The 13,927-nt window shown below is 41.4% G+C and overlaps 1 long non-coding RNA gene across 3 annotated transcripts in view; it reads right to left on the reverse strand.

Annotated features, from left to right (window-relative positions):
- Nucleotides 1–525: 525 nt before the first annotated feature.
- Nucleotides 526–13,927, reverse strand: part of LOC122063552 — a 22,500-nt gene continuing 9,098 nt past the window's right edge. The window contains exons 1-3 of one of the 3 annotated variants that reach the window (XR_006135384.1): nucleotides 7,003–13,915; nucleotides 1,395–1,776; nucleotides 557–1,323 (exon numbers count right to left, since the gene is read on the reverse strand). This is a non-coding gene — a long non-coding RNA (uncharacterized LOC122063552). The other 2 variants (XR_006135383.1, XR_006135385.1) reach the window with 2 other exon arrangements.

Consider the following 13,927-nt stretch of genomic DNA (forward strand, 5'->3'; position numbering starts at 1 on the left):
AAGGTTAAGGTCCCCTCCCAGTCTCACCCATTACCTCATGCATGTGAAAATTAGTGTTCCAAGCTTTTTGAAGCTCATACGTATCGTTTTTAAGAGGTAGTGGATGATGATCAGATCTTCTCGTCTCTTAGAGTGACCAGATTATGTGGCTGGTCTTGCAAGATCGTATATATATATGTGTGGCCATTCCATTAGAGTCAATTTGAGTGCTTAAACCAGCCTTCATCCCTGGGTGCAAGGGTTCCCATCAACAATTCCATCAAATCCACCTCCACCTTTTGGAACTCTTGGTTTGGTTCTTTCGCAATCGATCCACTTCCACAACCACAGGATATCGAAAATTTCGCGATTTCGTCAATTCCATTTGATTCCTTCTTACATAATTAAATTCTGCTTCTTCAATTGCAGCAGCAGCCATGGAAATCTCAAGACCTGAAAATTAGCTAATACCTTCAATTGTTTCTTTTCCTTTCATGTGAATCAGTTGCAGAACACTGATTCTACAGTAATGAACTTTTGTTCATATTCAAGCTACAGCTACAGTAATTAGTAATAATGTTTGAAAGACCCAACCTCCAAAAAAGAGGAGTGAGGGGGAAGAAACTAACTAGAGAGGTCTCAGCTCTGTATGGGTACATAGAAAGGATGAGAAAAAAATTAAGGTAATTTTTAGCAACACCACCGAGAGAATGCCACTATTAGAGAAACACCCTCTGTATAATATAAAATTATATTCAGACCCCCTACCGTCAGTCGCTGTTATGGAAAAGAAACAAATGACAATGCTGTGAGATTCTTAACAGTGGAGATGCACAGGAGGGCTCTCAAGTGAGGCTTACAAACAAATGACAATGCTGAGAGAATTCTTCTACCTCTTCGCCATGCCACCCTCTACTTGTGATGGAGTTCAACTTCAACGCATGAAGTACAGCAGGACATGAGAAAGAAAGCCATCTTTGGCCATTTGCGAAGTAGAGATTTAAAATTTAATGGCTGAAATTGCATGTAAACCACTGGCACTCCAAAATTTGGATAAAAGTGATAAGAGGCCGATCTTCGGAGCAGTTTTTTTTAGTTCCAATATGTAAAAAAACCCTGTTGTTCATATCCATTCCTAGATCATCCGATCTGCCACCCTACATATGGAAGACAAATCTTGATCGGACATAAATCAACACAAGTCTGTCAAGCAGAAGAGCTAGCACAGCACCTCAAACGCCTATTGAACCAAGCTCCATATGCATGTAGGGCATCTTAGTTTTTCAGTTGCCGCATATGCCTCGTGTCACAATTGGGATTTCCTAGATCATCCGATCTGCCAGCCTACATATGGAAGACAAATCTTGATCAGACATAAATCAACACAAGGCTGTCAAGCAGAAGAGCTAGCGTACCAATTCAAATGCCTTTTGAACCAAGCTCCATATGCATGTAGGGCATCTTAATTTTTCAGTTGCCACATATGCCTCGTGTCACAATTGGGATTTCCATGGCCTCATTTGCAGCAGCTATGTTCAAAATCCAACCTGTCACATTCACCTAACAGCTGAAACCACGCAAGTTTCACTTCAAGAACATCAATCTCTTTGTACCCATATTATGAACGCCCACTATAGTCGATACGTTACAGTTGTTTTAAGTTGAGCACAGATGTTATTCACCAGTGTCCATAAGCATAACATGTCACAACATGCTCATGGCCCTTTGCCACACAAGGGAGATGGACATCAGCAAAGCCTTCATGCGGCCTCCATCACTCTGAATCACATTCTTACCCTGCATAAGAACATAGTAAAATACCATTAATGATTTCCCAAAATGAACACTCTGCACACCAAAGTTTGACCACTCACAAAAGAATTATAATTATATGACCTTGAAATGAGGTTCCCAAGGTTTGTACCCATTGTTGGAGCAGTTAGCTGGATTCACATTATATTTACATATATGCTAACAAAAGATCATAGGGGGTTCAAGTGTTCAACATTGGTCAAAATTATTCACCCCATGGATTCCCAAATTGCACAATACCTTCATGAAGACTACTAAGGAAATGACCCAGATTTCCTAATAAAACCTCTGGTAAAATCTAAATATCAAACTTCTAATGATTACTTCATTGTCAGAAAATTTACCATTCCAAACGTCTAAAACATGATGCTGAATTCACAAATACCTCTTTTCCGTTCTTTGATTTGTTGAGTTGGATGCATATATACAACCATTCTAGATTTCCATGAGTAACATACCTATGCAACATCAAGCATAGCAACTAAATAAAGAGAAGATGTAAAATCAGTGACAACAACATTTTTGAGTCGTGTTCCCATTCAAGGTTAGATGGTGTTGTAATAATGGGTTTTAGGGAAACTGTCAGATTCCAAACGGGTCCTTAGGTCCTTAAGGGGTTTAATTGTCCTCGTAATATTCTAAAACTTTCTCTCCATTATCATAAATAAAGAGGCTGATGTCATATTAGACACAAGTCTTTTCCCCATCCAACATGGTGTCAGAACCTTTTGATCCAAAACCCTAAGGGTTTCCTCCTCTTTCCATCTCTTTCTCCCTTTCCTCTCTTTTTCGCTCTCCCAGCACCTCCCTCCATTTGCGCCTCCTTCTATCCCTCTTCTTCTGCTTCTCTCTCCCGGTGGTAGTTCCTTAAACCACCAAGAGAAACTCTAGCCTCCATCTCCCTTCTTCCCTGTGCTCTCAAACTCTCTTCTACAATGATCTGAAAGACCCAGCTCATTCCTCGTGATTTTTTTCAAGGTTTTTCCCCCTAAAATCAATTTTCTCTTGTCAAGGTGCTCGATGCTCCAATCGTCTTGATGTTTGTTGTGATTTTTGCTTATTATCCTTGTAGTGGTATGTACTAGCCTTTTTACCAGCTCAAGACCCTGTTCTCGAGCTATCCCCAAAATCGATTCGTTAGGGTTTTCACCCTTAATCTTTTTTTTGGTTTTTTTTAGCCTTTTTCCTACTTTTTGTGGTTTTTTGTGCTTCTTCTACCTTCAGTTGTTCCTCTTCCATTAGCACAGCCCCCTTGAATTGCAACCATGTCTACTAGCTCATCTGCTTCCACTGATGGAGACACCTCAACGTTGCCCACCTATCATCCTCGTGCTATCAAGCTTGATGGCACAAACTACCTTATGTGGTCACGCTTGATTTGCATCTCCATTAAGTCCTATGGCTATTATGGGTACCTCACTGGAACTTCGAAGCGTCCGACCACCGGTCATGAGATTGACAAGTGGGAGTGTGCCAACTCTTTGGTTATGGCCTTCCTTGTCAACTCCATGCAACCACAACTTTTATGTGGCTACCTCCTTTTTTACTCTGCTGCAAAAATCTGGAAGTCTATCCAGGATATCTATTCCCAGGCGGGGAATGATGCTCAAGTCTTTGAACTGCGCCACAAGGTTCGTGACCTGAGGCAGAGAGGGCTTACACTATAACAGAACTACTATGAGCTGCGCACACTATGGATTGAGTTGGACATCTATGAGTAGTATACTCCTTCCACCCATGTAGATGTCACTGGTTTTCAAAAGCGAGAGGACAAGATCTAAGTCTATACTCTTTCTGGTAGGTCTGAATGTGGAGTTTGATTAGTTGCGATCCTAGGTCTGAGCCGTATTCCCTTTCCTACCGTTATAAGAATTGATTAAGGGGTTCACAACACTGTTCACGTGAACACTAATTCGTGAACAATAGCTTTATACTGTTTTGCCTTTTATGCCCTTAGTAGGGTTATGCCACATGTCACTATTATAAATATTGAATGAAGTGGGAGTCTCGACAAAAGGTTGTGACTCCCAAAGGTTACAGGCATCTCTCTTCTCTCTCTTCTCCCTTTTCTTCTTCTTCTAATTTACATGGTATAAGAGCAAGATCCTTAGGGACTGATACACTTATTATAGGTTATCATCTACACAAAATCCTTCTTCAATCAAGGGTGAGTGGTCCATGACACCCCAAGGAATAGGTTCATTGTTGTCTCCCGGGGTCTCCCTCTCTCTATCTCTCGATGTATCCCCTCGGTGCTCTTTGTTGATTCTCTTTGTGGTTGCCCCCCTTTTTCTCCTTCCTTTTGTGTTGCCTTCCCTCTCTTTGAGGATTTACGCTTGTCCACCCCCCCACTTCTACTGTTCCCCCCTTCTCTTTGTATGTTCTCTCTCGTTGATAATGGATATATATATATATAAAATTTAATATCTTTTATATAATATCTCTCTTTTTAGAGAGACCTGTCTAGCAAGGAAAAAGAGCAGAAATCAGAAGCAGTAGCACTCCACACACGTCCTGTTTCAGCCTTTATTTCAGTCAAGTTTGATGGCCAGATCTGATCCTATTTTCTCCTCTTGCATTTTGAGTTAGTGCATCAGAAGATACCCAAATTGATTGGTAGAATTCTGGTTAGTTTTCTTAAAGAAGATACCTAAAGCAAGCCATGGCTAATGTTTATATCCTATCATTTATGTTTTAAGTTAGTTCTTTTATTTCTTTTACTGTTGAGCAGAAATACCCCTAATAAGTTATGTTACTTGGGGATTATTTTAGTACTTCATATATACATTAGAGATTTGATACTTGAACTTGTAAACAGCCCACAGTTTGGGATTCTACCAACTACATTTATATATATAGAGAGAGAGAGGGAGAGAGAAAGCACTGCTCTATCTTCAAAATTTACAGATTCAATTCTGTTTATCAGGTTTCTACAATTCTACCCAGCTATATGCCATTAAAGCTTTCCGTCAAAATTATTTAAAACTAAGCAGCTGTGTGTCTGTGTGTGTGTGTAGGGGTTGTGTATGATAAGATAATAACAGCAATCAATAGACATGTATTTCTTGTTAATCAGAATTTATAAGTAGATTTAATTTCCTAACGAAAAATAAAGCGAGTCCCAAAATTTTACGAAGCAACACGATATAAATGCATTAAGAAAAAATGGAAATAAAGTAATTAAGCTGTCAGTATATTATGTTAAACACGATGACAAAGGGGTATAATTAATTTCTAATAGAATATAAATTTTTATTATGCCTCCAGGTACAACAAGAAAGTACAAGAATACATAAGAACCCACATCATTGAGGATCCTATCCAAAAATGACTTTTGCTCCACATTACATAGAAGGAAAGGGCCCTATGTACATCTCTGCCACTCCATCACAAGCTAATACATATGCTAAGGAGTAAGCATACTTGGATTTCCAATAAAACAGGATATTCACTTGAGGGTATTAACCAAGACTTTGGATGAAAACAATGTCATTCCCAGTGGTCTAGATCTTCTTAGCAAACACTTGCTCCATTGCGACTTGGTGGTCACTCGTTTGAATCGGGAAACAGCCTCCTCACAAAGCGAGGTAAGGCTGCGTACATTCTAACCCTCCCCAGACCCCCGTGGCAGGAGCCTCGTGCACTGGGTATGCCCCCCTTTTATTTTTAGTCCTTGGTTTTCTCCACTTTCTCTTCCCACGGCCTAGAATTGTAACCAATAAATCCCATCCCTCTCCAGAATATCAACATTGAAGTAAAGAGCCTTTATTCTCTTCTGTAGTTCACACCAGGAAGTTCAACATGCCTTGAGTACGAGGTTTGGGATTAAGGAAGTGGAAACGAGAGCCATTCCCAAAATGGTAGAAAGATCTGAGCAATCACAATGGACATTAAATGACGAAATGACCGGAGTGGAAGGGGGAGTTGCAGGCAGTATTAAAGGTGAAATTTGAACGTTGGTCATGATGGAAGAAGTTCAAGAGCAGATGATGGTTCTCAAGACATCACAGAGACTGCCAAATTCCAAATTTCCAATACTGCTGAAGTAGAGAAAATGATGGACAAGCAGGAAAAGGAAAAGGGCCGAAGGTGCAGTTGTGATGAATACACAATAGAGGAGCATCAAATACTCATCAAACTTCTGTCTAATCAATCAAATAGCAAAAGTTGTCCCCTAAAAGAACAGTTTCTGGTGCTTTATTCCATTTTCCCACTCCTCTCTCGATAAACCCGGGACCACCTATACCTAAATATTTAAAAGCCCCAAAGGGCGAGAGCGACTTTGAGTCATTAGTGCGCAACGATTTCCACTTTGAATTTATTTACAAGGAAGAAACACCCTTATTTCATCCCACTTTCTTTGAGGTTTAAGTTAGAATATGTGGATGGTGAAGAACAATGAATGAGTCATGGAGAAGAACATGAAGAAGACAAGGGAGAAGGAGAGAAGTCGATGGTATGGTAGAATAGTGAGTTGTGAGTAAAATCTCAATAACTCCAATATATTAATCACTATACCTCCCTAAGGAGGGAAAAATTAAAACATAACATGACAAGTTACTAACCTACCCTTAGAGCAATATAACTAATATCTCTTACAGTTTATTTCATCCTACACTGCTTCTTCCTCAACTTCGCCTTACTGTGTTAAATCTAGAAATTAGCAGCAATATGCTTGCTTTGCTGCTAAGAATCCATAAAACTGGCATGGAAGAAGAACACAAATCTAGATATTTTTTAAACCTAAACTAAATTAAAAAGGATTAAGAAAAATAACACAAGCATGAGGGGAAAAGGACGAGCCAATTTGCCTGATATGGTCAACAACACAGAGTAATTAGAGTAGGAAATAGTGCAAGGATCGATTCAAGAGAAGAAAGGAGAAGGTAAGAGCTGAGAAGAGAAGAAAAAGAGAGAAAGTGTGCAACAAAAAGATGTATGAACACATTTAAAAGTCAGTTTGATATCCAAACCAAATGGGGAGTACACTCTACCCAAATCCTTCTTCCCGGTACTCAGACGAAAATTCCAGCAAGAAAGCAAACCATAGAAATTTGAAGAAAATCAAATCACAAACACATTTCACAATGTAGCTTCATCCCATAATAAGTCTCAAATGATGTAGGTCACCAACCAATAGCTATGAAACAACACAACACTAAGCATTTCAGACAAAACAATGGTAAGAGAAAAAACCCAAACTGGTGATACCTGTCATTTTGAAGAATGAGTTGTGCTCCAACATCACATAACTTCAGCAACCAAGACCATGAGGAGTTGAAAGCTACCCCCTGGACGATTCTGGCAAGCCAAGTCCCACTCCCAAATGTTGCTGGATGACAGAGAATCAAGAACTTGAAGGGGAAGCCGGAGGTAACAGTGTACAGGTTCCCTTGCTCTTCATATGGCCTTCACAACCTCCAATCTTCCACCATTAGGTCTTCCAATTGATGAGGGAACTCCATCAGATCTTCTAAGTGTGTTTTTTACATGCTAAAGCTTCTATTGGAACTCTCTACTCTTTAAGGTACCAAAGAAAGGTTCTAATGGACCTGGTTTTTCTTCTTCCTATGCTGGGAGTGCCATCAGATCTTCTATTTGAGCTCTACATCAATTACATTTATGCTCCAGCTTGAAGGGGAGTGCTAAACTATTTTCTCCAATCAGTAGTACTAGTATAAGGTCATTTAGGTTTAATCTAAGGATTTAACGTGTCTTAATGCTTCACTGCTGTTGCCACTTCACTGAACCACAATCGAGATCACTTGGCCCCCGTTGAACAAATTCGGTGTGCTGCCTCTCTGCCCAATTTGATGGCTTGCGAGCTTCCCTCGCCCCACCTGCAGTCCTCCTTGGGCTAACCACTGTCACTAATAGCCTTGATTCAGTGCCTGCTCCCTGTGTGTCAACCACCCAGCACCTAAAAGCCCCTTTGAACCCCTCCAAATCCAAGCGCCCCCCCTTAAACCAGAAAACTTCTAATTCCTCAAAGACTAGCCCGAGACCCCTGAACACCTCTACCCAGGCCTCAAACTAGAAGACATGCCCTTCTCATCCATCTCCCATCCGTGAATACCATCGTCACAAAAGGTCTTCTACTGCTGGCCAACGGCGTTCCTCCTGCTCCTCAAAGCAACTGATCCCACCATCACCTCCCCCCAAATGCACCCCTGGTCCATTTGGAATGTCCGAGGGCTTAACTCCTCGGCGAAGCATGCATCCATCCGATCCCTCATTAAATCCTCTCATGCCCCCCTCTGCTGTCTTCTGGAAACTAGAGTCCTTGAGCCAAATGCTTCTCGCATTGCCTCCTCCATTGCTCCTTCTTGGTCTTTCCTTGCCAACTATGCAAACTGCCCCAATGGTCGAATTTGGATTCTTTGGGACCCTCTTATCCTTAATATCTCTTCCCTTGGTGCCTCATCCCAGCATATCCAGCTCTCCATCTCTGATTCCTCAAGGGCCAATAGATGCTTCCTCACTATCGTGTATGCCCTTAACCGTGCATCAGCGAGGCTTCCCCTCTGGAATGATCTTCGATCCCTATCCCCATTTGTTGACTCCTCCCTCTGGGGTCTTGCCGGTGGCTTTGATGTCATCAGATTTGGCCATGAAAAAGTTGGTGGCGATCACATTGACCTCCCCTCCGCTGATGCCTTCAACGAATGTGTCGAAGACATTGTCATGAATGACCTCTGTTGGTCTGGTTCCAAGTTCTCCTGGAACAATCGTCGAAGTGGCACTGACCGTGTGGCGTGCAAGTTGACAAGATGCTTGTGAATGGAGCTTGGCTTGACTCCTTCCCCTCCTCCCATGCCACTTTCGACTTGCCCAACATATCCGATCATTGTCCCATCTCTCTCCTAGTTCACCCTTCCGCCTCTTTCGGCCCCAAGCCCTTCAAATTCTTCGACATATGGTCCCTTCACAAGGACTTCATTCTCCCTGGTTCATGAGGCTTGGTGCATCCCATTGCACGCCTTTTCCTCCCCGCTCAGCTCCTTTTCCATAAAGCTTAGAAATGTCAAGGCATCCCTTAAACTCTGGAGCTCAATGCATCAACAACATTTCTGATAGGACCGCCTCCCACAAATCTAATTTGGAAATCATTCAATCTAAACTTCAGCTTGATCCCCTTAATTCTGCCCTCGCTGACGAAGAGATGTCCCTCTGCTTGGAGCTTTCCCTCCTATCCCAAAAAGAAAGTTTTCTTAAGCAAAAATCCCGTATTAAGTGGCTGGAGCTTGGAGACTCCAACAGTACTTTCTTCCACCATTTTGTCAAAGCTCGAACCAATGTTAACTCCATCTCCTTCCTCTCTTCCAGGAATGGATTCGTGCTTCGCTCTCCTGAGGAGATCAAATCTGAGGCCTCTTCCTACTTCTCTAAGCTCTTTAACTCCTCCTCCCCCCTTTCACCCTCCTCCCCATCAATCTCTTATCAATAAATTCATCCCGGAGCACCTCATCCCATCCCTCCAATCCATCCCCTCTGATGAAGAAATCACCTCTGTTGTCCTATCCCACAAAGCCTGCAAAGCCCCTATGCCTGATGGGTTTAGCATGGGATTCTTCATCTCTTGTTGGGACCTCATCCAAGCAATCAGGAGCTTCTTCTTTGACCCCAGCCAAATAAGTGGTGTAAATCACACCTTCCTTTGCCTTATTCCTAACTCTGAGGGTTCCTCCTCCATGCAAGACTTCAAACCCATTTCCCTCTGTAACTTGATCTACAAGTTCATTGCCATAATCCTTTCTCTCCGCATTAAGAAGGTCATTGACTCCCTTGTCAGTCAAAACCAGTCTGCCTTCATCTCTGGGAGGAGCATTGCTGACAATATTATTTTGTCATGAAATTGTTCGTGTCTTCGAGCGTAAATCCCATGGCTCAGCTGCTCTCCTCAAAATTGATATCCACAAAGCTTTTGATTCCATCCGTTAGGATTTCCTCTGTGACACCCTCCAAATGTCCAATCTGCCAAATTTTGTCCGATGGATCTATGCATGCATTTCCACCCCTCGGTTCTCTCTTCTAGTCAATGGTAGCCCTATAGCCTTCTTTCCCTCCTCTGTGGGAATCCGGTAGGGCTGCCCCCTATCCCCCTTCCTCTTCTCCCTTTGCCTTGAAGTTCTTTCTAGATCCATCCAATCTTCCACTGATATTCACATCATCTCCCCCATCCCCAAATGCAAATCCCTTTCCCTTACCCATCTTGCGTTCGCAGATGATCTTATGATCTTCTCTAAAGTTGATCCCACCTCCATCTCCTCCATCATGTCCTCTCTTCGCCTCTTCGAGCGCCTCTTGGGGCTTAGCACTAATATTCTTAAATCCCACCTCTTCACCACTGGGATCTCTGAACCTCTGAAAGCCCGACTTCTTGATATAACGGGTTTCTCCCTCGGCACCCTTCCCGTCAAATACCTTGGTCTCCCTCTCATTCCTGCCAGGATTTCTGCCCATCATTGCACCCCTATCCTTGACCTCTTGAAAAAAAAACTTCAACTGTGGAAGAGCAAGCTGTTGTCCTACGCGGGTCGTCATAAACTCTCCAAATCTATGCTCCAATCCATGTACCTCTAGTGGTCCGGGATATTTGTTCTCCCTCCTCCAACCATCAAAGCTATTGAGTCTTTCATCAGCTCTTTTCTTTGGAAAGGATCTGATTCTATCAGATTCCTCCGCCCATCCAGCTAGAGTTCTGTCTGTCTCCCTAAAGCCGAGGGAGGTCTTGGTCTCAGGCGCATTAAAGACATGAACGCAGCTGGTATTCTCAAGCTGATCTGGAGAATTGCTTCTAAAAAGAGCAGCATTTTGGTCTCCTGGGTCTACTCCTACCTCCTGAAATCCAACTCCATTTGGTCCACTATCCCAGGTTCTGACTCCTCTTGGGCATTCTTTGCCTAAGACCTTTGGCGCTAGAGGCTATCTCCTATTCCATTGTGAACGGAGCTTCTACTTCTCTTTGGTTGGATCCCTGCCACCCTTCAGGGGTCCTCCTTCACCTTCTCAATCCTAGAACTATTTACTCCTTGGGGTTGGATAGGTTGGCTCATGTCTCCTCCGTCCTCCTCAATGATGGATGGGTCCCCTCTCCCCTTCCTCCTTCTCTAAACTACATTTGGACCTCTCTTCCTGCTCTCTCCCCCCCAGGCATAGAGAGAGAGGTCTCCATTATCTGGAATCCTTCACCTTCAAAGACGTTCAGCTCTTCCTCGGCCTGGAACTTTGTTAGGACTAAAGCCCAACCAGCCTTTTGGTATAAAGTCCTATGATTCAAAGGCCACATCCCCCGTCACAACTTCACAGTTTGGCGAACTCTCACCAATTGCCTCCCTACGCAGTCTTTCCTCATTCACCACCACATTCCAGTTCCCCCCTCTTGCTGCCTTTGCTGGAGAAGAATTGAAGATGTTGATCATCTCTTTTTCTCCTGACCCTTCTCCTCTTCCATCTGGAAGAAAGTTCTTTCTTGTTGTTGGCCTTCTAGTAGAAGAGTTCTCCCTCTCAGTAGGAAATGGTTTTGGATTGACATGACCTTTCTTGGCCCCACCATTTGTGACACCGTTGGGAAGCTAACCTTTTGTGCCACCATCAATCATATTTGGATGGAGGAGAATCTTCGTAGAATAACGTCCAACTCCCGTACATTTGAAAAGATTTGGACTGCCATCTCATTTGAGGTCTCCACCAAAATTGCTTCCCTCCCGCCTCGGCCAGTCCCTGACTCTCCTAGGAACAGGCTTATTATTGACTCATGGAATCTTTCATCTTCTATTCTCCCCCCCTTCCCCATGAGGGCTTGTATCCATTAGAGGTTTTATCCTTTTTTCTTTGGCAGTGTGCCTTCTTCCCCCCCCCCTTTCTTTCCCTTGTATATTTTTTCTTCTTGGGTTAATATATTTTTATTCATCCAAAAATAAAAAAATAAAAACATGTCTTAACTTCCTTTAACTAATGAAATTTGATTCAATGTAATTCAAAATTGAGAGAAAATCCTCTCCAAAGCATACTTCACTTGCTCACCAAAATCTCTTGTAACCACAACCAATCACCAATAGGATATGAGGATTATCTTAGGTTAGGAGGTTCTCTTTTACTTCATTCTAAGACAGGGGGCAGAAGATAATTTTTAACGACAATTTCTCAGCATAACTTATGATTGGTTGATTAATTATCTAACATCAGCTAATTTTCAACAACAATTTCTCAGCATAACTTATGCTTGGCTGATCAATTATCTAAGATCAGTCTATGTTTAGTTGTGTATCCCTATTTCTCATGAATGAAATTTGACTTTACCAAGAGCAAAAAGGAAAAAATAAGAAGGATTGACATGGCCAAGGAAATCACACGAGTGAATAGAACCTCAGATATTCCAATAACATACCTAACTAGGAAATAGAGTACACGAATTAACAAAGGGTCAAGAGGAACAATACCAAGAAAGCAATTATAGAAGTTTCAGACATAGGTAATACATAAGAGGAAAATTTTCAAAGAAAATGGGATTTGGGATACATGTTTTCATGCAACAAACTTGTACAGTTAAGCAATTGATGATCAGGAGTGAAAAAGAATTAATAAACAGATGGGATCTGGTTTAATTCTTGAAGATCAAGAATAAATTGATTCACTAACCAGTTCAACCTGGAAAAACTGTGAAACTAACAAGACTTAAATCATAACCCAAACTATCAAAAAAAAAAAAAAATTCATGACATCTCATATACTTGTCATCTCAATGGTACCCATATTATTAGGTTGCTATCTGACTATATAGCCAACCATATATCTGCCCCATATTATTCTATGCATGCAGATGAACCAAGCATAAAATAAATCAATATGAAACTAAAAGAATGGGGTACTACTGCCTAATTAATGACTAAAATCTTGTGTTTGAAACCCTATACCCTGTTTGCCTAAGATTTGCAGGAACTTAAATTCCAAAGACAGGTAACTGAAAAACCTCTATCATGACACAAATTATATCAATGGTCAAGGTTTTGAATATCACAAGAATAAGAAGTCATAAAGGAAAGCAATGGAAATACTATCCTAAGTAAGTTTAGCTACACTAATAGACTAAAAAATAATAAGCAAAACTCAGAACTGGACTATGAATAAATTGAAAATGAATCACTAAATACTTGACCTGGAAAATTTGTTAAACTAACAAGACTTAAATCATGTCCCAAACCATAATTAAAAGATAAATAAAAATTAATACTTGACATCTCATATGCTGGTTATCTCAAGAGTACCAATAAAAGGAGAAAAAAAATTCCACATCATTAGGTTCAGGTGGCTATCACCAATACCCCAACCTGGAATCCCACCAGGGTTCACTACTGAATCTCACAGCAGTTGACACTCTTGAATCCACAAGAGTCAAAACACCTCAAGCATGAATCCACAGACCAAAACAAAGCTAAAGCTTTTAACAATTCATCAATATGAGTGGCTAGGCCACTGGCATTACATATGTTCAAATAAAAGACTCTAAACAGGGCTCAAATTAAGCCTAAAACTCCTTCAGCCAATAGCTGAATAAGGTTGGACCCACAAAAACTGGAGGTAGTCTACTGCCACAAAAACTCTGAATAAAACAAGAAAGAAACAAATTTAACAAGGCTGGACCCATAGAGGCCTATCATAGTTCAACTGAAACAACGTAATACAAAAATAAGTAATTGGACTGTAACTAGACTAACTAATAAAGTACATCCCATTTTCCTACTTACCCATATTTTAGGCCCATTAAAATGGACTTTTACAAAGAAATCCATTAGACCAAAGGCCTAACACATATGTACCCAGCCCACGGCTTTTCTAACTAAATTAGCCCACTTATGTGCTTTATCTACATCAGATACACCTCAATAGTAGGGTTAAATCATCATAGATGGCAAGATCTGTTGGAGTTTATGTAATAGGGGTAGTTTAGGAACTGTACTTATCTTATATTGTCCTAAGCTGTATTTTCTTTTTTCCCTCTCACCCTCCAGGGTGGTCAAATGTAATTTCCCTAAGTTCCAATTGAACACAATATATAGAGCAAGAATGCTCTTTACGTTTTGCTCTCATTTCCTTTCCTCTTCTCTTATCTTCTCTCCTTCTTCCCCCCCCCCCC

This window comes from Macadamia integrifolia, unplaced genomic scaffold, assembly GCF_013358625.1.
Source record: "Macadamia integrifolia cultivar HAES 741 unplaced genomic scaffold, SCU_Mint_v3 scaffold1351, whole genome shotgun sequence".
In the NCBI taxonomy this organism is placed as follows: Eukaryota; Viridiplantae; Streptophyta; class Magnoliopsida; order Proteales; family Proteaceae; genus Macadamia; species Macadamia integrifolia.